General features: G+C 48.7%; 1 protein-coding gene across 10 annotated transcripts in view; it reads left to right on the forward strand.

Moving 5' to 3' along the window:
* Positions 224-20965, forward strand: part of EXTL3 (exostosin like glycosyltransferase 3) — a 109816-nt gene continuing 89074 nt past the window's right edge. For 7 of the 10 annotated variants that reach the window (XM_021392390.1, XM_021392398.1, XM_021392391.1 and 4 more), the window contains exon 1: positions 224-472. The gene's annotated coding sequence lies outside the window, so the exon portion shown is untranslated. Of the gene's footprint in view, positions 473-628; positions 772-20965 lie in introns of those variants that run through there. The other 3 variants (XM_021392392.1, XM_021392393.1, XM_021392399.1) reach the window with 1 other exon arrangement.

Consider the following 20965-nt stretch of genomic DNA (forward strand, 5'->3'; position numbering starts at 1 on the left):
AAAAGCGCCTCCGCGCAGTGCGCATGCGCGATGGCCGGCGTGCCCCTCTGGAAGGGAGGGCGGCGGTACTCCGCCTCCTGCGGCACTTCGGCTCTTCTCGGTAGTTTCCGGAGAGAAGTCCCCTCCTTCGCCGTCCCGGCCCCCGCCCCTTCAGCCCTTCGGCTATCTCCGTCAGCGGTTCGGCTCTCTCCGCTCGCCCTTCGGAACAGGCCGTTAAGTTCCGCCGCCACTTCGGCAACTTCCGCCAGTTCGGTCGGAAATGGCCGAAGACGTGAGAGATCCAGCGGTTTAGGGTAGAAGACCGGCCGGCTTTTCGGAACAAACCAACTGCGCCCGGACCTGGGGGGGGGGGAGCAGGGGAGGGCAGCCGGAGGGGGAAGACAAGGCAGAGGCTGTGGCTCCCCCCCCAGCCACTCGCAGCGGGCGCCGGCACCGCGGCTCCGCCGGGAGGGTGAAGTGAGGGCGCCGAGAGGTAGGCTGGACCGTACCACGCGGCGGGGGCGGCTCGTGTGGCCGAGGGGGTGGTACAGCCCGGGGGGAGCCCCTCGGGTTCCCTGAGGGGAAGGCCGGGCGGGGTCCCTCGGGGCTGAGGGAGGAGGTGGGGGTCCCACAGGGGACCAGAAGCCCCTCCCGGGCCGGGACCTTGATGATGGGGGGGGGGGGGTTGCGATGGGCTGAAGCTTTGAGGGGGCCTAAAATAGCCCCTCGTCCCTCTGTGCCTCGTGGGGCCGTCGCCTCCCCACGGCTCCCGCCCGCTGCCCCCGTCCTGAGGTGAGTCTGGGGGCTCGAGGCCTAGCACCCTGCTCAGCGTCCTCCCCTTAAGTTCTTTGCTAAAGTTGAGGTTTATGCTGCGTTTTTTTTCCCCTCCAATTTATCCTTTCCTTCAGCGTTCCCCGCTGTTTTCAACCTTAAAAACAACGAGTTCCTTCCTTAATCGGAAAACCGTGGGCTAATACATTCCTGTTATGCCCTAAGCCGAATGGTTTTGCAGCCTGGAGGAGCTGGGAGTCGTTCAGTGGGTGCTGAGGATGCACGGAGGAGCAGAGCATCCGCTAGAGAAGCGCCGTTCCGGTGCTGCGTGTGTGCTGCCAAGCAGTGAGCATCTCCCTGGTTGGTTTCTGGTCTCTTGTTGCTTATGCATGCATCTGATAAGTGTGCCTCGATACCCTGATATGATAGCTTGGCTTCAGCGTTGCTGGGTTTCCGTGCAGCAAGTCTAGTGTCTGTCAGGAGGAGATTAAATAACTTTGTTTCCTGAATCGGGTATCATGGGCAGGTTGCTCTTACGGATATTTCTGGGTTGTTGTTTTTTTTTGTGTGGAGGAATCTGTGTGTGAGATGTCGAAGTCTGACGCACGCGTTGCGAATGTGTTTTGAATGGTGATACGGCTCTTGGCACATGGGGTGTGTTTTCCGTGTTTTCAGGCTTTGTCAAGTGATAAATAATCCTAAACTTCTTTCTACGCAGAGGTAGCATCAGGAATGAACCACAGTCTTAGTCCGGGGTGATGGGAGAAGTGTTTCCCCCCCCCCCCAGCAAACCAACTAAGCTTCACTTGCCATCTGAGGGTCCTGCTGTTACATGTGGTTTTATCCGTATTCACTTAATGGCTTTGTGATGTCTCTTTTTTTTTTTTTTTTTGAGTTTCTGTTTCAGAAACCAGAGTTTACATCAGTTCAGCTCAGTGTTAAGAGATTCTGGAGCAGGGGTAATGGGCTGTCTTCATTTGAGCACGGCACAGCCAAATTCTTCTGGCAGCTCAGCTGGGGTACTGACAGTTCCTGAACTTCTTGATGTCTGTTTGCAGAAGGGAAGTCCGAAATAGTTTTCTGATATTCTCCAGTTTTGCAAGTGGGGACTGTTAGCTCTCGTGTTTGTTTGCATGCGAGGATGGCTTTTGGCAGTTGTCAAATCAGAGCAAAAGCAGCAAATGTGCAAAACAAGAAAACCACAGTTGTTGAAATGCTGTCGTTTAGGCTGTTTCTCAGTGGTACATGGCAAAATTGGAAGGCTGTTTGTGTGCTGTTAAAGTGGGTTGGGAAAGATCGTCTTCCCCTGGGTATTTGTAGCATGTCGCTGCTCAGACAAGGATTTGAACATTGTTGGTGCATTCCTAGGGCTTGCTTGCACGTGGGGAGCCAGAGGCCACCTCGAATCTCCTTTGTGCAGCTATTAAGTTTTGAAATCCCTTATCATCATCTTAATGTTTTTAGAGTTTACCTTTTTTTCTTCTGGCTCTGTGTGTTTGTTCTCTTTCCCTCACGATCTCTGCTGCCTGGTTTTCCTCCCTGCTGTTTGTCTCCTGTCACCTTTCCCTTTTTGCCCGGGACAATCCTTCCCCTTCCCATAACGATTCCGCCGGGGTGGGAGGTGCAGCTAACCAGATGTGGCAGCTGTTTGATGCCAAGATCCCAGCGGTCAGATGTCAATTGGTTCCCAGTCCAGAGGCAGATTTTCTGCTTTGGAAACCCCTCAAATCACAAAACTGGGAAGGACCACCTGATCGCTGGATCGTGACTCCTCACCAGCAGATAGGTTTTTCCCTGTGCTTGTTGTCTCACTTCCCTACCTGTTACCTGTGCTAAATACCCCTTTTTGGGTCATGAACAGACTGAAGCAGTCCCTAACACTGGGGTTTTAACCCAGGCTGCCATTTTTGTATTGCTGTAATGAATGAATCCTAACCCAAATGGAAATCCCTATGACCTAACCGCTCAGCAAGCAAAATTCGTGGGCATTTGTGAAAAAGACAAGTGATATCCATGTGCATATTCAGGCATGGGACGTTTCAGTGCAGTTAGTTGTATCTCTGCTGGAGTGCAGCTGCTGGGCTAGCATTTGCATGGGATTTGAGGCACGCAGCTGGGCCAGACAGTTGTCAGTTCAGCCCACGTCGTGCTTGCTGGGCTAAGGCTGCCCTGAGTATGCTTGCAGCACTGTGGTTGCAATTTAAACATATCCTCAAAAGCAGAGCCCACAATTTTCTTCTCGGAGAAGACTTTAAAGCGCTGTTTACTGGTGATTGTCGTGGTTGAGTTGGCTCCTGCAGCGGAGATGTCTGATTCTTGGATGCAAATAAGGTGAATGCTGCCTGAAAAGAGGTGCAAAGCCAGTTTGAGGTTTTGGGGTTTGGTAAGAAGGATGAAGACAGGAGCACATACAACTCCGTGGCTCACAGCTAACTGATCCCTATCTGGCCTGGGGTATAGGAAGCCCTGAGTGCTGGCCAACCAGTAAATAGGTGTTATTACGCAGCAATCACAGGCCCAGTTCTGAAGCGCAGATTGAAATCCCATTTTTGTGAAATCATTGCTGTTACTTAATTGATGCCTGCTAGCAGCAGGAACGGTTTAGAAGACCGACTAATCTATCACAAATGTATTGGAAAGGGCATTTTGTAGCTTTTTCCTTGGCTTGCGGGACGTTCCCTACAAGATTGTGACAATTTGAAAGCAAGTTCCAATACATATTTTTTAAATCAGTGTTTGCTGACAAAGTTTAATCTACCTGACCTTTCATCGGAGGAGTGCACAGGTGTGCTGTGCTCCCTCTGCTGTCATCTGCCCCTGCTAGCTGGCAGTGGGTTGTGTGGCATTTGCAGTGACTACAAAGGGACCTGTCCCTTGTTGATCACAGTGAGTGAAACACAGAAAACTGAGGCTCATGAATGAAGCAAATTTCATCTTTTCTGTTTGTCCAGGGGAAGGGAACCCAAAGACTCCCACTAGTGACTACAGATGGTTTGTTGTAAAGGAGTTTCTTTCACCCTTACTGTCAGTTCCTTAAGTGGTTGGGATCTCATTGCATGGAGTTGTCTGTGTGTCTTTTTCTGCCTGTCCCCTCCCCCTCTGTGAGTTTTGAAGCATTAAGGAAACCTCTGCTATAGCAGTATGAGAACATGGGGTTAACCCATGAATGCAGGAAACCCTCTCAGGTATCTTCTAATACAAAACGCTAATAACATTTTCCACTGTACAGGTAACACTTCTTTTTTTTTTTTTCCCTGCATAGTTTCCAGCTGGTTAACCTTTTACCTGTCTTGTTTCATAAATGCCTTCCCCATGATTCAGAATACTCAGAGGTATCTTCTTATCTGACATTCTTCTTAGGGATGCTGGCAGCGCACGTAGCCCGAGGATTGTTCCCCTTCCCATTGCATTTTGGTGAGAGCTGAAGCGCGCATCCTGACGCCTGGCTCCGCAGGATGTGCTTTCTTACTGTTTTGCACTAGTTGGTGTCACATGAAGGGATTGTGGAGCTGTGTAGTCATCTCCAATCTGCGCCAGTATGTTGGTCATCTCTGAATTCGTTTGAGAGTGAATTCTATGTGTTCGAATGCCAAGATGTCATCTAGCAGGAAACAAGTTGTTCCACGCGTGTGTGGTTTTCCTTAGGGGACGCTTGATGACAGGTTGAGTACTTTCTGAGGCCAGTCAAAGAGAAGATGAATTCATCTGGCAACTTATTGTGGAAATTGGGTCCTTTGCTTATGTAAAGGCAGCGCAATTAAAGCCATCAACACCCTCCATTACATCGTGCCATCAACACGTCTAACTTTTCAGTGTGGAGATAAGCTTTGCTTTTCCTTGTCTCGTATGTGTCCGTACAACACCTTGGGTCCAGATTTGGATGTGATGGAATAAAGCACGTCACTGAATGTGGGGAGGATTATCTCCTCCCTCCTTGATTAAATGCCTTCACATCGTATGTAACGCAGGAGCGCGTGGGGATGGGATTTGTACATGTCTTTTAGTGCTTCTGTTACGGGCACGAGGAAGCAATTATACTGCAGGGCTGCTCTGTGTAGGCACTTAGTGGGAGATGATGTGTTCTGGACTGTGTTGGTGCTGCTGCGGAGTCTCATTGACATGCAGATGACTCCTGGAAAAGGTTGGCGTGAAAGGCTGGAGCTTGTGACAAGAAGAGCTGCCAAACAAGTGGGGCTGAGAGCAGAGCCCAGATACACGGAGCTGGAGGCGAGCTGCTCCGTGGGTTTCTTCTGGAGGGTCCATAAGGCCTTTGTGCCTGCAGGGGAACGTGCAATGGTCTGTAAATAAGACAGACCAAAACTCTTTGGTGGAAGTGGAGCAATCATGTCACAGCCGTGATGTGTAAGCAGCAGGTGGGCAGGAGGCAGGGCAGCAGAATTTTGCCTTCTTCATTTTGAAGCAAGTTGCTGGCTGCGTACGTGCGTGACAGGTGCCCATCATCTCCCAGAAATGCACTGTACATCTTGTATATGTCAGTGAGCACGCTAACGTCTTTCTCAGATTATTAATGAAGATAGCAGTCACATAGCAGATGGTTTAAAAAAAAAAACCAGCAAACCAAGCAGGCATTGTTTAGGTAAGATGTTTCTTTCCCTAGGCATCTCTTCTGGGAAGCCCTGGGTGCTTGTAAATGAATCTGCTGCCTACCTTGTGCGCCTTGATTTTAATGTGGGGATTGAGGAGGAGCCAGCTATCGGAACCTCGGCCAGAGATGGATCCATTGGGAAGCTGCCATTAATTGCCGTGGTGTCTGACAATTTGCTGGTGCTAAGCTGTCCCTTGCAAGTTCTCAGCCGTGCATCCAGAAACAAAAAGGCGTGGAAAAAGGCAAGAGGTAGCCTTGTGATGGTGGAGGTGTGCTGGCTGGTGGTTCTTTTGCTGCTCTTCCTAAAAGTAGAGCAGGCAGAACCTCTTCGATTTATTGCTGCTGTGCTGCATTGAAACGCACTGCTGTGTGTTATTATTGAGAGTTATTAACAGGAATTAAGACTTGATGCAAGTAATAAAAGATTGAAAGAAATCCCTCCTCTCTTTTCTCCCGTTTGCCTCCAGGGTTTGCTGACTTTGTTTTTACTTCGTGGCGGTGAAGAATAGCACCAAGTCTCTTGCAAGTGTCTCAGGGGTGCAGTTAGTTGGGAGCAGCAATTGAGCTGGAGCTGGCAGGTATCTCGAGGCTTTTGCACAGAAGCTAACTCTCCTTCCTTAGGAATCAGATCTGCTTTTTTTCTGCAAATGACTTTTAAAAAATACAAGGACGCCGGTCTTGATTAGAAAGGCCAAGCTACGCCATTGTTTCTTCCTTGTGAGAGGAGGTGTCAGGGAGGAAGCTGTTTTTCTCTCTGTTGTCTGTCTGCCTTGCTGAGCTCTCGTTCCAGGTGACGTTACTCGGGCAGCAAGGCCCAGAGCATCTTTCGGAGCAGTTCATACAGGTACAGCCTGGGCTCTGCACTGACTTGCGTCTTGGTATCATTCCATTGACTTGGAGGAGTGACGTGTAATCTCCAGACAGATCTCCAGGCTGCTCTAATATGCATCTCTGATCCATAATACATGCGCAGCCACGGCGATCCTTTGCTTACCGCTGCAAGTGGCGGGGAAAGCGGCAGCTGTTTGACAAGCGTAATAGAGTGGGTTTCATAAAAAGAACCAAAGTGAATTTCCTTTTCCTAAAACTGTTTGGAGCAGAAGTGGCACCGCAAGTATTTCTGGTGAGCTTCATGCTGCCACGCAGGGGTGCTTTGCTGTCCCTGTGCCTGTTCTTAGCCTGGTTTACCAAAAGCTCGTGTGAGTGTATTGAGGCGGTGCGAAGTCATGCTGTGCTTGTACTGGTTGTATGCTTGTGTGGAGCCTTCTGGAGAGAAAGGGGATTATACCAGACCCCTTAGTCACCTTCCCCTGCTTCCAAGGTTCATTAATCTTCAGGAAGTAGAGGTTGTCATTCCCATGGTATCCCAGTGCTGGGAGCTAGGGAGCTGGCCTGTTTCTCAGAAGGCAAAAAGCTTGAGGCAGCACAGACGGGAGCTGGGTTTGCTTCTCCTTTGCTGCTGAATAGGAGAGTAGGGATGGGTGCCTGCTCCTTAGGGAGGGCAGTGCTTGTGTGTGCTTGGCCTCTTCTGACAGCAACAGGAATAGGTGAGCACCACAAAGCGTGGACAGGTGGAGAGTAGTTATTGAGGTCATATCTGGTGTCAGGGGCTTGCTCCCAGCCTCTTTTATCCTAATTGCAAATCCTGAGCCTGCTCAGGACCACAGAGGGTAATTTAGTGAATCTGTGGGACTTGTTATAAATGAACGTGCTGAATAGACAAGAATGGCTCACTGTTGTATATGCCTATGAAGGTCACTGGAATAGGATGCTCATTTTTCAGTTCCTGCATGCTGCTGGGTGAAAGTTTTGTGCTGACGCCTGCACTCGCTGTTAATGGGGACTGGAGCCGCACTGAAAGAAGAAAACGCCCCATTCTGAAGGCTGCTTGGCAGGGAGACAGCTGGGAAGACACGTGCTGTTGGTGCACATCTTTGAGATTTGAGCACTTCTTTTTATTGCCTCTTTATCCTGAGGCCTCCTTACCGTGTCTTCTGCTCTCCTATTATGAGGAGTGAAATTAATAACCTCCGTTATTTCCCATACATGGCAAGGAATGTCTTCGTTCTGGCCCGAGTTTAACTGCAGATGAGATCTGTTTTGGGAACTGCAATTGGCAAAAGCAGGGGGAGAAGAGGAAACGAACACTTGTGCAGCCTACTCATTTCTAAATGCAATTTTAATGGTTCCCTGGTATTTGCACAATGACTGAATGTGGCTGTGTAATCCTTGATGTTGTTATTCCTTCCATGTAATAACTAGAGCTGTAAAGATATCTTGTTAAATTGAAAAAAAAGAATAGGCACATGTTACTTTCAGTATTGCATTGTAGTAATTGTTTGCAGTGACCTTTTGGAATCTCAGAGTGAAAATTTGTTTGCTTGACATTCTCCCAAATCAGCTCCTGGCTATCTCCGTATGGAACGGAATGGAGTTGTTGTGTTGTTTGTTGCTTTTTTTAATTACATCCTGACAGCAAAGCCCATTCTTCTCTGTTTATTACAGTTCTGGCTGTTTCAAAGGGTAATCTACCTGTAACAGGAGTTCCACAGATGGAGTTTTCTTAAACTTGGTTGATTTTTTTTTCTTTTTGTAGAGTATTTTATTCTTAGAGCCCCAATTGCTTATCCATTCTTCAAAATAATCCTTTAATTTTTTTTCAATCTAAAACGAAATTTCACACTGTGCTCTTGAATGTCTCACGGCACGATGGTGAAAGAGCTGTACTCTAAAACTGGCACAGCTTTAGAAAAAGAATCCTTATTTCATGAAGTTCTAGTTCTTGTGAATCTTGTTCCTTGCTTGGGTGCCCTGCCTTGTGGTCACCGGCCAACGTGGGTTGATAAATATGAAAATGTCAAACTTATCAGAGGGCCTCCCAACAAGCTGTGTATCTATGTGTAAAACTCTTCCTGGGGACAAGACCAGTGGTTTTTCCTTTAACTGTTTTGAAGCGTCTTGTCTGGCATTCTTCCACTTTCTGACATCTGACAGTTCTTGAGTTTGAAGAGCTGGAACAGCAGCTTGTGTGAAACCTCTCAGATCAACTCGGTGCTTAAGTTTTCCAGTGAGAGCCCATTGCGTCATGGTTTCCAAAGCTGCACCAAGTGAAAGCCTGGCCCTTCAAATGCACCGAAGAAAGCTCTGAGAAACAAGCGTTGAAAAGTAGGTGCTGCAAAATTAGGGTTCTGCCAAGTTTCGAGAAACAAGATTGCGCCAACAGATGTGTGGGGATCGAGGGAAAATAAGTCTACAAGATGAACAAGAGAACAGGCACCGGCCATGTCTCGAGCAGCTCGGTTTGCAGCTGAACCTTCCCTGCCTCGGTGTGGTCCATTAAGGCAGCTGGCATCTGGGACTGGAATCTGCAGCTATTTACATAGATGGCAGAAATGGGAGGAAGGATCAGGTGGGACCCCAGCACCCGTCTCAGTAGATCAGTGTCTGGCAGAGCTGGGTGAGTCCAGCCCCCGGTCGATGATCCCTGTGGGTCCTTTCCAGCTCGGGATGTTCTTCAATTCTGTTCTGTGATTCCATCTTTTTTGCACAGGGTAACTTTGAAAAAAATGGGCTTTCCATCCTCGAATCTGAATAGATAGGCCTGAAGGGGCACTCTGTATTTCCTGCTAAATTCTAGATAAAATCTTTTAGTGTTTGAACTTGCAGAGCAGTTTAGGTGTGTGCTTCCCTGCAAAGAGCTTGATCCACCCCTTCCTTTTGTTGAGTCTGTTAGGAAGAAATGAGGTTTTTTAAGCTGTGAGCACAACAGTTAAGGTTGGAAAAAAAAAATCCCTGCAAATAGGTGACGTAATGCCCTAGGTTTCAACAGTAGCTCATTTGCCACGGGATAAACTGGGTTAAATCTGTCAGGCTTTCCAATTCCCACATTCAGCAGAGCTTTGTTCTTTGTGCTTTCAAATGCACGATACGTATGTGTGTGTCCACTGCTGTCGGTGTGATTTCCTTCAGCTTCTCTAGCTGGAGTACGTCTAGAGGTGCAAGAAAAGTTCTGCTAATTAGTTGCTCTCACCCTTTTATTATCTTTTTAAGTTTTACACGGTGCCGGGGATTAGAAGCACAAAGCCACCTGAAGTGCAGCACTACAAAGAGGGGTTTCTTTTGGTTTGGAATCTTTGTGGGCACATTTTTTCTGCCAAGTGAGGTAAGCTCCCTGCGGCACTGCGGGGTGGGAGGCTGCGTGTGGACTGGCAGACAAATAGGACAGATGTTAAGCTCCGTGGCCATTTGTGAGAGTATTAATTTAGATCTCTGCCTGGCCGTTGTGTGAGCAGTGTAGTGTTTCTGTCTGTGCAAAAGACAGAGGAAACTTCAGCCTCTTCTGACTATGGTTGAAATGGCCACTGACTTCCTAAGTTGAGGGCAGTGGAGGGACGGTTGGAGAGAGTCTGCAAGCACATGGATTGTTTTCCAAATGAAGCTGCCAACAAACAGCAAACAAAACCAAACCTGTTAACTCTTGCTCAGCTTTGTTTCTGCGCTTACATCTGTCCTTCTCCCTGCTTTTTCCTTTCCCTGCTTTGTCAGGGGCCTGGGCCTGTTTCCTGTTTATCAGACTCTCCTCTCCCAAACTGCGAAGTACGACACAAGGAACGTTTAGTTCACATTCACATAGCTTTGTTTGCAGTGTGCAGGCTTCTCTGCTGGGATGTGCTTGTTTTGGACCACTGGACTTCAGAAGCTTCTGGAAACTGCCGAAGGGGATGTGAAGGGGACTGTCGTTGCAGTCGACCGTTTCTTATCTTTTTCCTGCTTTCTGTTGAAAACCAAGAATAAGAATAGTAGGACAATTGTAGTTCATGGTGAAGTTGTGCTTGATCTGTTTTTAATTTATTTAGTCTATTTGTCGTGCTCTGCTTGCTGACTTGTTTTCTTCCTCTTTCAACCATCTTCTCCCTCTTCGGCCTTCTCCTCAGATAACTCCTGTTGCTCAGAATTTCCCAGTTCTCTGCCAGCTGTGGAACAATGCCACAGGTACCAGAACACACTCACTGCTCTTCAGAACTTCTCAGCGATGCGTGGTTTTGCAGCACTGCCTGGCTTCAGCTCCTTGTGCGGACTGAGCTGCCCTCCAGCTGGCAGTGATGGGGACGTGTTGGAGTAGTGGGCTGGTACAGATGACAGGCCTTTAGTTGGATTCCCTTAGCAACTCCTCTTCTCTGAAAGGTGAGATATCCTCACTCACGCTCAGCATTGTTCTCAGGAAAGCTGGTTGTTCCTCGTGAGGTTTGGAAGACTGAGCTCGGATCCTGCTCTTCCCTCACCTCCTTTTTGTGACAGCAAGAGTTGGAAGAAACAGTTGAAAGAATTCTGTGGTTATGAAGTAGCAAGTTTTTGTCCTCCAGATCCCAAGCAGCATGTCCTGTTGTCTCTCATCCTCTGCTAAATCCGCTCTTGTAGGCACGATGCGCTGAATTTAAATAAATTCTAGTCCTTGCTAAATATCTGTCAAATATTGACTTAGTCTGTGGTGTGGACTGACTAAGCTGAAATTAATGGCGTAATTTGTTCTTGTTTTGCATGTGCGTATAGGCAGTTTCGATGGGGATGAGCAGTAGTGGAAATGAAGATGTTGCCTTGAATCTATTTCAAGAGGAGGAAAGAGGAGCCTGAGGCCTGTAGCGGCAGTAAGAGAAGTAGAGAGATTACTAGTAAAGGTGTCATGTGAGGGTGATTAAAAAAGCATCTTCCTAATGAATGAGGCCGTGAGACAAAATTGAGGAGAAGCTGTTAATTACGCACTATTACAGATGTCTTGAAATGATCTCCTGCACTCTGGTTGGTTGCCATGCCCCTGGGATAATCTTTCTTAATCTCTTGAAAATGAGATCTAAAAAACAAGAGGCTGGCTGGGATTTCTGTGTAGATCAGCAGATGCAGTGCAGGTATCTACTGGCTTCATTTCTTCTGTGGAAGCTTTGCCTTCTGTGAAGATAAGAGAATCCAAGTGCACCAAGGCCTCTCCTGTCCTGGGGCTGAGGTTGCTTGGCCAGCTCCACGTGTTTGAGATGCTGCAGCAACATCATGAAGCACCAGTGCATCCAAGCAGCTGAAGAAGTGGAGGTGCAGAGAATTATCAAGTGGCATGAGTCCTCGGAATGAGCTGCTGGCAGAACTGAAGCCGGAATGTTCAATTTCCCTCATGTTTCACAGCTACCATGCAGCCTGGCTTTCAGCCTCCTGGCAGGTTGGTCTCTTGGAGTCATCTCTGAGGGATCTGTTGGTGGCATAAGTGAGTTTTGGGACTCAACGCAAAAAAGATGCAGCTTTAGGACTCAGAATCTGGTGGAAGCTTGGCAGCCTATGGTTTGGACAGGTATACTCTTTGCTGGGTAAAAACTGGTTCAAGAGCAGGGCCCAGAGTGGTGGTGAATGGAGTGGAATCTGGCTCGTGTCCAGTCATGACCCCAGGGTTCGGCTGCGGCCAGTGGCACGAAGTTCAGTTAGACCAAATGCTGAGTCCTGCACTTAGTCACAACAACCACACGTAATGCTACGGGCTCAGGGCAGAGTGGCTGGAAAGCTGCAGGGAGGAACAGGATCTGGGGGTGTTGGTTGACACTTGATGGAACATGAGCCAGCAGTGTGCCCAGGTAGGCAAAGGGGCCAATGGCATCCTGGCTTGTGTCAGAAGTAGTGCAGCCAGCAGGAGCAGGAGATGATTGTCCCCTTGTACTCAGCTCTGGTGGGACTGCACCTTGAGTGCTGTGTTCAGTGTTGGTCCTCTCACTGCAGGAAAGACAGTGAGGCATCGGTGTCCAGAGAAGGGCAACAGAGCTGTGAAGGGTCTGGAGCACAAATGTTATGGGAAGTGCCTGAGGGAACTGGGATTGTTCAGTCTGAGGAAGAGGATGCTCAAGAGTGGCCTCAAATTGCATCGAGGAGGGTCAGGTTGGATAGTAGGAAAGACTTCTCTGAAAGAGTGGTCAGGCATTTGAACAGGCTGCCAGGGAGGTGGTAATGTCCCTGACTCTGGAGTTGTTCAAGAAACGTGGAGATGTTGTACTTAGGGACATGGTTAGTGGGCAATATGGGTAGTAGGTGAATGGTTGAACTAGATGATCTTACAGGTCTCCAACCTTCATGATTGTATGAAATGATGAGCTGCTGCATGTTTGGTTATTTCTCCCTCTTCTCTTTGAACCCCACAGCTTTTCAATGCAGATTTGTTCCAGGTGGTAAGGTCTCCGTTGTGGCTTTCACCGATAGGGAAGCTTTATGCCTACAATTGATCAATTTGTAGCTGATCCTCTGTAGCCCAGAGAGGAAACACAATGCAGCAAATGCATTCTATGCTAAAATGTTGATCAAATTACTGTAAAGGTCATAGATGGCTCAGTACAATGCAACCCTGAATCTTTCCAAAGATGGTCAATCACCGCTCTTTTTGAGAGCTGTGCCTTTGCAAAGGACCTGAAATAGAATCATAGGATCATTCAGATTGGAAGAGATCTCCAAGATCATTCAGTCCAACCATCAACCCACCCCACCATGCCCACTGCCCACGTCCCTCAGTGCCACATCCCCACGGTTCTGGAACACCTCCAGGGACGGTGACCCCACCACCTCCCTGGGCAGCCTGTGCCACTGCAGCACTGCTCTTTTGGAGGAGAAATTGTTCCTCATATCCAACCTCTGGCACAACTTAAGGCCATTACCTCTCATCCTAATGTAAGTTCTCCTTGGCGCATGCTCTTTGAGATGTGGACTTGGATCCTCCGTAGGCCAAAGCAGAGCTACTATACTGCATCTGAAAGTTCACAGCTGTTTTTAATTTTGCTGTGTGTGCTCTGAGGCAGGCAAAAAAGACGGAGAAGGAAAGAAGTCTTAATTTAACCTTGTTTTTTTGTGGGTTTTTTTTTTTTTGCTTGATTTAAGTAATTTACAGGCATATAATGAAATCTCTATGATCTTATTTCTATTAAGATTGTAGTAATCTAGACTTGTTACTAACGCTGAAGGGCATTTTTGCTCCTACATGTGCAGGAGTGTATTACTTACTGCATAACACAATTCAGAAAGATAGCAATGAAGATACTTCTCAGCCATGAGGCGGGCTACGATCTGCCTTCCCCTGAACCTGAAGATGAAGCATCATTTAGCAAATTGCTGCAGGACTGCCGGGAACCTCTCAAACGTTCTCACAGGTGCGTGGCTGTTCCCTGCTGGAGGGCCCTACCTGGTGTGTGGCACTTAGCTGGCCCATTTGTGCACAGTCCTGACATCTGGCTAGTGTTGTTCAGCCCGCTGCTACCCAGTTCTTTCTCATAATGGAACATAGGGTATCTGAAGTTGGAAAGCACCCATGAGAATTGTCAAGTCCAGCGTTGATGCCATAGCTTGAAACAACAGGTAAATGGCTGAGGAGCATTCTGGAGATAGTTAACCCATATTCGCAACACCTGAAGTGATGTTTATTATCCAGGCTGCATTTTAAGCCTTGCTGGCTGTCCTAACAATATCCAAATCTGTCTGGCTTCTCATGGCACGTGATGAAGTGCTTGCTGTCTGCCTGTGATCCTCACTTTGGTAGATGAGGACTCGTTCATCTGCCAGGCAGTGGCTGCTGGCACACACAGTTGTCACCTGTGGCCACTCCTCTCGCTGTAATGCTCCCTTTCCTCATTGCACCCAGAGTTTTTCCAATTGGAGGCGAGCACCGAAGTGGCCGCATTCATTGTTTGGTGTCATAAGTGAGCTCTCTGCCTGAGTGCACGTTTCAGGCAGCTGCACGAGGTTCAGCAGCTTTGTCTGCCACCACCAGACAGATCTCTAGATATAATAGAGCAAATCTCTTGATTATGAGGGTGGGAAATAATGTGCTTTGATTTACAGATGTTGCTGCACAGAAAGTGCTTATGTGGAGTCTCTGAATGGCAGTATCTGGGTGTGTTTGGCATCCTTAATTTGAGTGCATCCCTTTTCTGCACACATTCTGAATTTCTGCGTGCTCTTCTGGACAGAGCGCTCGGTGGCTTGCATCTATAATGTGGATGATCATTTACAGACAAGCAGATGATGAATAATTTTTCAGCAGTGTTTCAGGCCATCTTGAGGGATTTCTCTGGGTCAAGAGTCCTTGGAGTTGATGGTAAGAAATACAAAACAAGCACTTCATCCCCTCCCTCTTCAACCCTGCCTGTAAAATTAAGACACACAGTAATGACCTCTCTCATCCTTTCTGTTTGCTTTTTTAATTAACTCCTGTAAACACAGGAGTGTTTACAGGACTTTGCTTTCTCTCCCTTACAAAGTTGCAGAAAAAAACCCTTTTCAAGTGTCTGCACCTGTAGATGTAGGCAGGGCACTCTTGGCACTGTTCCCTGTGTCCTGGCTTCCCGTTCTCAGAGGCAGCGTGTGGAGCTGGCTGCCCCAAGCAGCACGCTGCAGAGGAAGGGCACTGGCAAATGGCTCCAGCTTCTGCCGTGCTCTCTTGGTTGCACACAGGTATGCAGAAGATTAGGAAATGTTTTCACAATCCCTTTAAGATGGTGTAAGTGGGAGAAAAGAGGTGCTGTGGGCTCTCTCTGTCCTGGCTTTGCGGTCAGCCGGATTGGTAAAATGGATTGAAACCAGCTTGCCTGACAAAAAAGCTTAAATGTAACCGTGATTTGTTGTGCTACGGGTATGCCACGCGTTTAAAGGGACAAGGGAGAGGAGGGAGAGAAATGATGGTGGAGTAGGAATACTCCTGCAGGCTCCTCTTGGTTTGAAGAGCTAATGAACTTAGGGTATTAGTTTCTTTACTGTTTAAGGTGAGGATGGCATTTGAATGGGAGGCGTTTAGGTCTTTTGTACAGATGTAGCTGTCTGTAGCTAAGCTGTTTCTTTTCTTTCCCTGAGGTCTGCTTTATAGTCAGTGGAGAAAAGCAGCCGTTTGTGCAGGACAATCCATCTTGTCCTAAGTAGACATCTTGAACCAATCAAGTTTTATGTGCCCTAGAAGTGCCTGCTACTTTTGCCAGCTGCAGAGAGCCAGATCAGCTCGTTCACATGCAGCGGTAATTGTTCATGGCCAACCACGTCTCACTGAATGAGAAGCGGCGTGCACAAGGCCAGCCTGGGTAGCTGGAGAGGCTGTGCGAGCTCCTCTGAGCTGCAGCTTCCTCCCTTTTGAAATAACAAAGAGGTGATGTGATCGCCGGATCCAGTTGCGCTGTATGGTGGCAGGTGGGGCTTGGAGGCCCGTTTCTTCCCATTTCATTTCCCATAACACTGTACAGTGGTACAGATTGCTGTGAGGTGGGTTGAAGGGTTTTTTTCCCCCGCCCTCCTGACTCCGGAAAGATGGACCAGTTTGCCCAGACAGGAAGGATCCAGCTGGATGGGGAGATGTCTTCATTGCAAGCTTGGAAAGGGACTTGCTGTACTATCACAAGGAGGAATGGGACAACATAAAGGGCTTTTCCCAGTGATTTTTGTATCTCTGGTCAGATGTTACTGGAGGAAATCACACTGCAAATGCTTTAACTCTCTAACTTGAGCCGAGTCCATACAAAGCAAACCCTCTGAGCCCGTGAGGGGGGTTTTGTGCAGGAATCAAGCTTATTGTCAGCTGCGGTGTTCAGACCCTTGGGAAATTGTGACTATTGTCTGGGCTATTATTGCTTAATAAAAGCTTTGCGTTTCCTCATTCAGAGTCTCAAAAATCTGGTTCTCTGCTTTCAAAAATAACTCTGCGTGAGCCGCAAGTGGGAGCGTTCAGAGGAAATACTTCAGCCGTTTAAAACAAAGTGAAGGGAGGGGAAAAAAGCCTTCCTTGAAGTGCTTTGACTCGTCAGCAAAGAGTGATTGTGTCCGAGCTGTGCTTCCACTCTCTGGAGGAAGCGCACTGGGGTAAGAGCTTGCTTCTGCCCCTGCCAAAGATTGGTTTGCTGAAGCTTTGGAGGATTTGCTGGGGAGCCCTGACACTGAGACAGGTGCAGTGAAAACCTCCCCTTGGCACACCCCTGGTGGCGGGGTGTCTCCAGGCAGGTGATGGGACATCTGGGCTGATGGGTTTGGCTTTGAGGCTGCTCCAGGAGGAAAGACCTGTGCCACGTGGGCACCAAAGGACGTGCAGCTCTTAGGGCACCTGCTCCTGCCAGCTCGGTGCTGGGCTCCGGGTGCTGCCCAGCGCAGGCACTGGTGGGTCCCTAGCAGGGGGCGGGCACGGAGCCAACACCTTCCACAGCTGGACTCGCCACTGGGTGCTGGGCTGGGAGTTCTGCTGAAGCAGCCAGCACTGGAGCAGGGGAGGAGGCAGGGAACGATGCTGCGTGCAGGGGAGAGTGTGCTGGGGGCTCTGCAGGGTGCAGCAGCCCCGAAGTTGGCTGTCTATAGTTTCTGCTCTTCCCGACTCCTGCTGTGAGGCTACGGCCCTGCACAGAAGCCCTCGAACTATTCTGCAAATGCAGTTTTTTGAGACTTGTTTCTTTCCTCGTGTGTGTGTTCTTTGGGTTTATTTTCCTTCCCCTTGTGTGGGAATAATTACATTGCTTGTTTCTTATGCTCTGGCTTTGAAGAGGAGGAAGAACGTATTCGGGTTTGGTTTGTTTTTTTCCTCCCGCATCAAGCGGTGTGGTTTCTGCTGTTAAAACGTTCTGGACAGCAGTTGCTGCCCACGTACAGCACAGAAATGTGTGCTTAGTGGTTACGAGGCGTGCTGGCTCTGGGCGTGCCTCCTTGCTTTGTTCAGTGCCAGTGTACAGGATTAGCCATAATTTATCATCCCCGTTAACCTGGCGAGATACCACTTACCTTATTAGCAAGTAGTGCTCTGTGCGGGCCAGGATATATCTACATATATACATGGCCATACACATATATGGGATATGTACACAGGCAATATGTTTTGAACTAGGAATCGGGCTTGATGATCCGTACGAGTCCCTTCCAACTCGGGATGTTTTTTGAACTAAGCTTTCCTTTGGAGCTGCGGGTTGCTTGCAGCAGTGCCACAGAGGAGGTGGTGGGGAGGCTGACAGCTGGGGCATGGGCTCAGTTTTACCACCGAGGCAGTAAATTTTCCACTGACTTGCCTTTTCGTTGCATTGAGCAGCTTACAAGCTGTAATGAGGTAAGAAAACACAAAGAGGAACACTGGAGTAACTGTGGTCTGTGGCACGAACAGGCATTTGCTGTGTGAGAGCGTGGGGAAAAGGCACGGTCCTGCAGCAGCGGAATCCTTTCACCTTTGTGCAGATTGATGGTGATTTTCCGAGTCCTCATGTGCACCATTAACATTCCACGCTTGTGTTTGGAACCTTTGCTGTGGTTTAGTTCTTATCCATGTGACTTATCCAGGCTCGTATGATAAGGATATAGGTGCTCCCTCTCTTTTATTTTAAACTTTTGTTGTTTTTTTTTTTACCACTGGCATCTAAATATATCTAATAAAAATGCAGACTGGGGCTCTTTAATGAGGCGATAAGTCATTCCCGCTCCTTCTCTTTTTCAGAAGAAACCACCTCACACACTGGTTTCTCTTTGTGCGAACTTCTGCTTTGCATTTCCACCCATTCATCGTAGCGTGAAGCCTCGCACAAAGGGCAGCAAGAAAAGGCTCTGCTGCTCGGGGCCTTTTGGTGCGCATAAACCTGAACTCTTGCAAAGGGGAAAGGCGCGGCTGCGGCAGGGAAGCAGCAAACCGAGCGAGTACACGGTCGGGGTGAGATCGAAATTCTCTGCTTTTTGAACCTTTAATTTCTGGGAGGAAATGGCTCTGCTCCAGGAGCAGCTCTGGTTTTCAAGCGCGCTGCCGCGTGCGCTGCTGCAGCAAACGGGCCGCGGTTGCGGTTTGACAGCTGAAGTCAGGAGACGCCTGTGAAATCAGATTACGGTGGTGGCTGTGTGTGAAATCTCGGGTGGCTGAGCGGCACCGTCCCCGATGCACCGCGTTCCTGGAGCAGCATTCCCCGAGTCGCCGTGCCTGAACGCCTGTTTGCTTGGCAGCGCTGCTGCTTTCACCGGGACATCTGTTGCAGGGTTGGGCTGTGATCTGTGGCACTGAGGTGTCTGAATGGGGGAAGAGATGTGCTTGTTTCGGAAGGGCTCCTTCTATTTTATTTTTTTTCCTTTTTTTTTTTTTTTCTCTTCCCCCGCAGCTCACAGCAGGCCTGTGACAACCTCCTGAGGTACAACAAAGCCAAGTGCAGGGTCTGTGCCTGGGTCACAGCAGCCCTGCTATCAATACAAGCTGGGGGATGTAAGGATAGAGCACAGCCCTTCCACAAAGGGCCTGGGGGTACTGATGGATGGCAGCTGGGCATGAGCCAGCACTGTGCCCTCGCAACCCAGAAAGCCAACCGTATCCTGGGCTGCATCCAAAGCAGTGTGGCCAGCAGGGCGAGGGGGGGATTCTGCCCCTCTGCTCTATGTTGTGAGACCTCACCTGGAGCACTGCGTCCAGATGTGGAGTCCTCAGTACAGGAGACACGTGGACCTGTTGGAGTGTGTCCAGAGAAGGGCTACAGAAATGATCCTGGAGTGGAACAGCTCTCCTACAAGGACAGGCTGAGAGAGCTGGGGCTGTGCAGCCTGGAGAAGGGTGCAGGGAGAGCTGAGAGCAGCCTGTCAATATCTAAAGGGGCTGTATGAAAGGAGACACTTTATCAGGATCTGTTCTGATAGGGCAAGGGGAAATGGTTTCAGACTAAAAGAGGGGAGATTTAGACTGGATATAAGGAAGATTTTTACACTAAGGATGGTGAGGCACTGGCACAGGTTGCCCAGAGAGGTGGTGGTGCCCCGTCCTTGGAGGCTCCCGAGGTCAGGCTGGATGGGGCTGTGAGCTGTGAGTGTCCCTGCTCGTTGCAGGGAGTGGGACCAGGTGACCTTTAAGTGTTCTTTCCAACTCAGTTCTATGGTGATTGTAAGTTGGCCTTAGTGTGGTGACAAGCTGTAAGCTGGGGCTCCTTTTGCCAAAGCTGGCTTGCGTAGCTGTGCTGCTTCACCAGAGCTTTGGAGGAAGAGGAGGAAGGAGCCTTAGCAGCTCCATGCTGTGATTGAGGACTGAAAGTCTGTGTCTTATTTTAGTGCAGAAAACAATGGCTCTGTGAGTAATTCTTTAACCACGAACTATGTCAAAGCAGCTGTGGAAAAAGAGGAGCTGACTGAGATTTCAGAGATGCCAGTCCTCATGAGAAGCTTCTGGGGGAAGGCAGGCAGCGCTGTGGTTTTGAATTTAATACCTCTTTTGACGGGCGGTCAAAGCCCAGCAGTCAGATGTAGCTGGGCTGTGCACGGGCTGAGGCGCTTTATTTACAGACTGCGCATTCATTCGCTCGTGGACATTGAGGCCCAAGGATAAATCATTAACTGCAGTACTGCAGCAGCGAGCCAGGTGCCCGCTGAGCTGCATTCTCTCTCTGCTCCCCGGCTCTGCGCGTCGGCTCGCTGCCTAATCCACAAAATCCAGCTGTTTGCAGAAGCGGTCTCTCAGTTATTAACGTTAATTAGCCAAGTTCTGCTCTATGAATATTCCTGTAGTGTGCTCTTCCAAAGCATACAGAGCGCTGAGCTCTTCACCCGTGTAACGAGCGTGTCTGTAGTCACATCGCTAATTGGCTGCATCCCTCTGAGGACGTGTCCACCTCTGGGGACTGGGAGCTTTGGTGTTCTGCTGCCAAGGAGCCAGTCCTCTCTGGGCTCGCTCACAGCCCTGTGCAGCAGTTATGCTGTTAGATTTCTGCCCTTTGTTTTAATCATTAGTTTCTCTTCCGCGCATCCTGCTTAATAAACAGCGCCGTTTTAGATATTATTTATTACCAAATTTGTCATTAGGGCGTTATTGTAATCAGCGCCGACGAGGCGCTCTGTTTGATAGATTCTCCAGGTGGGGGCTGTGATTTAAGTGCTCTTCTGAAAAGCTTTTATGCTGTGAGAGAGGTGCTCCTGGTGCTGGCAGCAGCTCTAAATCTCTGCCTCCGAATACCCATCCCGCCACGACACCTCCTGCTTCCAGCTTCCAGCTCTGTGCCAAGGAGAGTCACTTCCCCTGCAAATGCTGCTCTTTGCTCTATAGGTAAATAGTAGGGCTGCAAAGGAGAATCAAGTTAGACTCGAATTTTTATATATCTTTGGGTTGAAGAAGTGGTGTGAGCCCAGCAGGTGTCCTCTATTTATGACAAGGAGGGGTGTTCTCTCAAAATGAGTACGCTTTGTCCTTAGTTTTAAATTTTTGGTATCATCCAGAAAACTCTTGGTTTTGCCATTTGATTATAATTTGCATTTAGATTGGCTGCCTGAAGGGGAGTCGCTTGTGAGGGGAAATGGGGCTGAGTCCTGTGCAGATCTGACTGAGAGTAATGGCATTTACATAAAAACCATTAGCGCTGTTATTGATAAACATGAAAAACATCAATTTCATGTAATTTTCTGATGAGGAGTCTTTAATACAAGCATACAATAGCGCTGCAGTAGTGACTCTCCTGCCCTTCTTCCCTCCTAACTGACCCCTTGTTGTTTTAAGGGCAAGTTTTGATGGAGATTTTATTGGCAGGGAGATGAGGAGGTTTCTGTTCCATTTCGGTGAAGTGGTCGGTTATCTCTGTACGTGGTAGGGAATTATTTGGTACCCAACTTAAGAGGGGTCTCTATTAATTGAATGTG

This window comes from Numida meleagris, chromosome 3, assembly GCF_002078875.1.
Source record: "Numida meleagris isolate 19003 breed g44 Domestic line chromosome 3, NumMel1.0, whole genome shotgun sequence".
NCBI lineage: Eukaryota > Metazoa > Chordata > Aves > Galliformes > Numididae > Numida > Numida meleagris.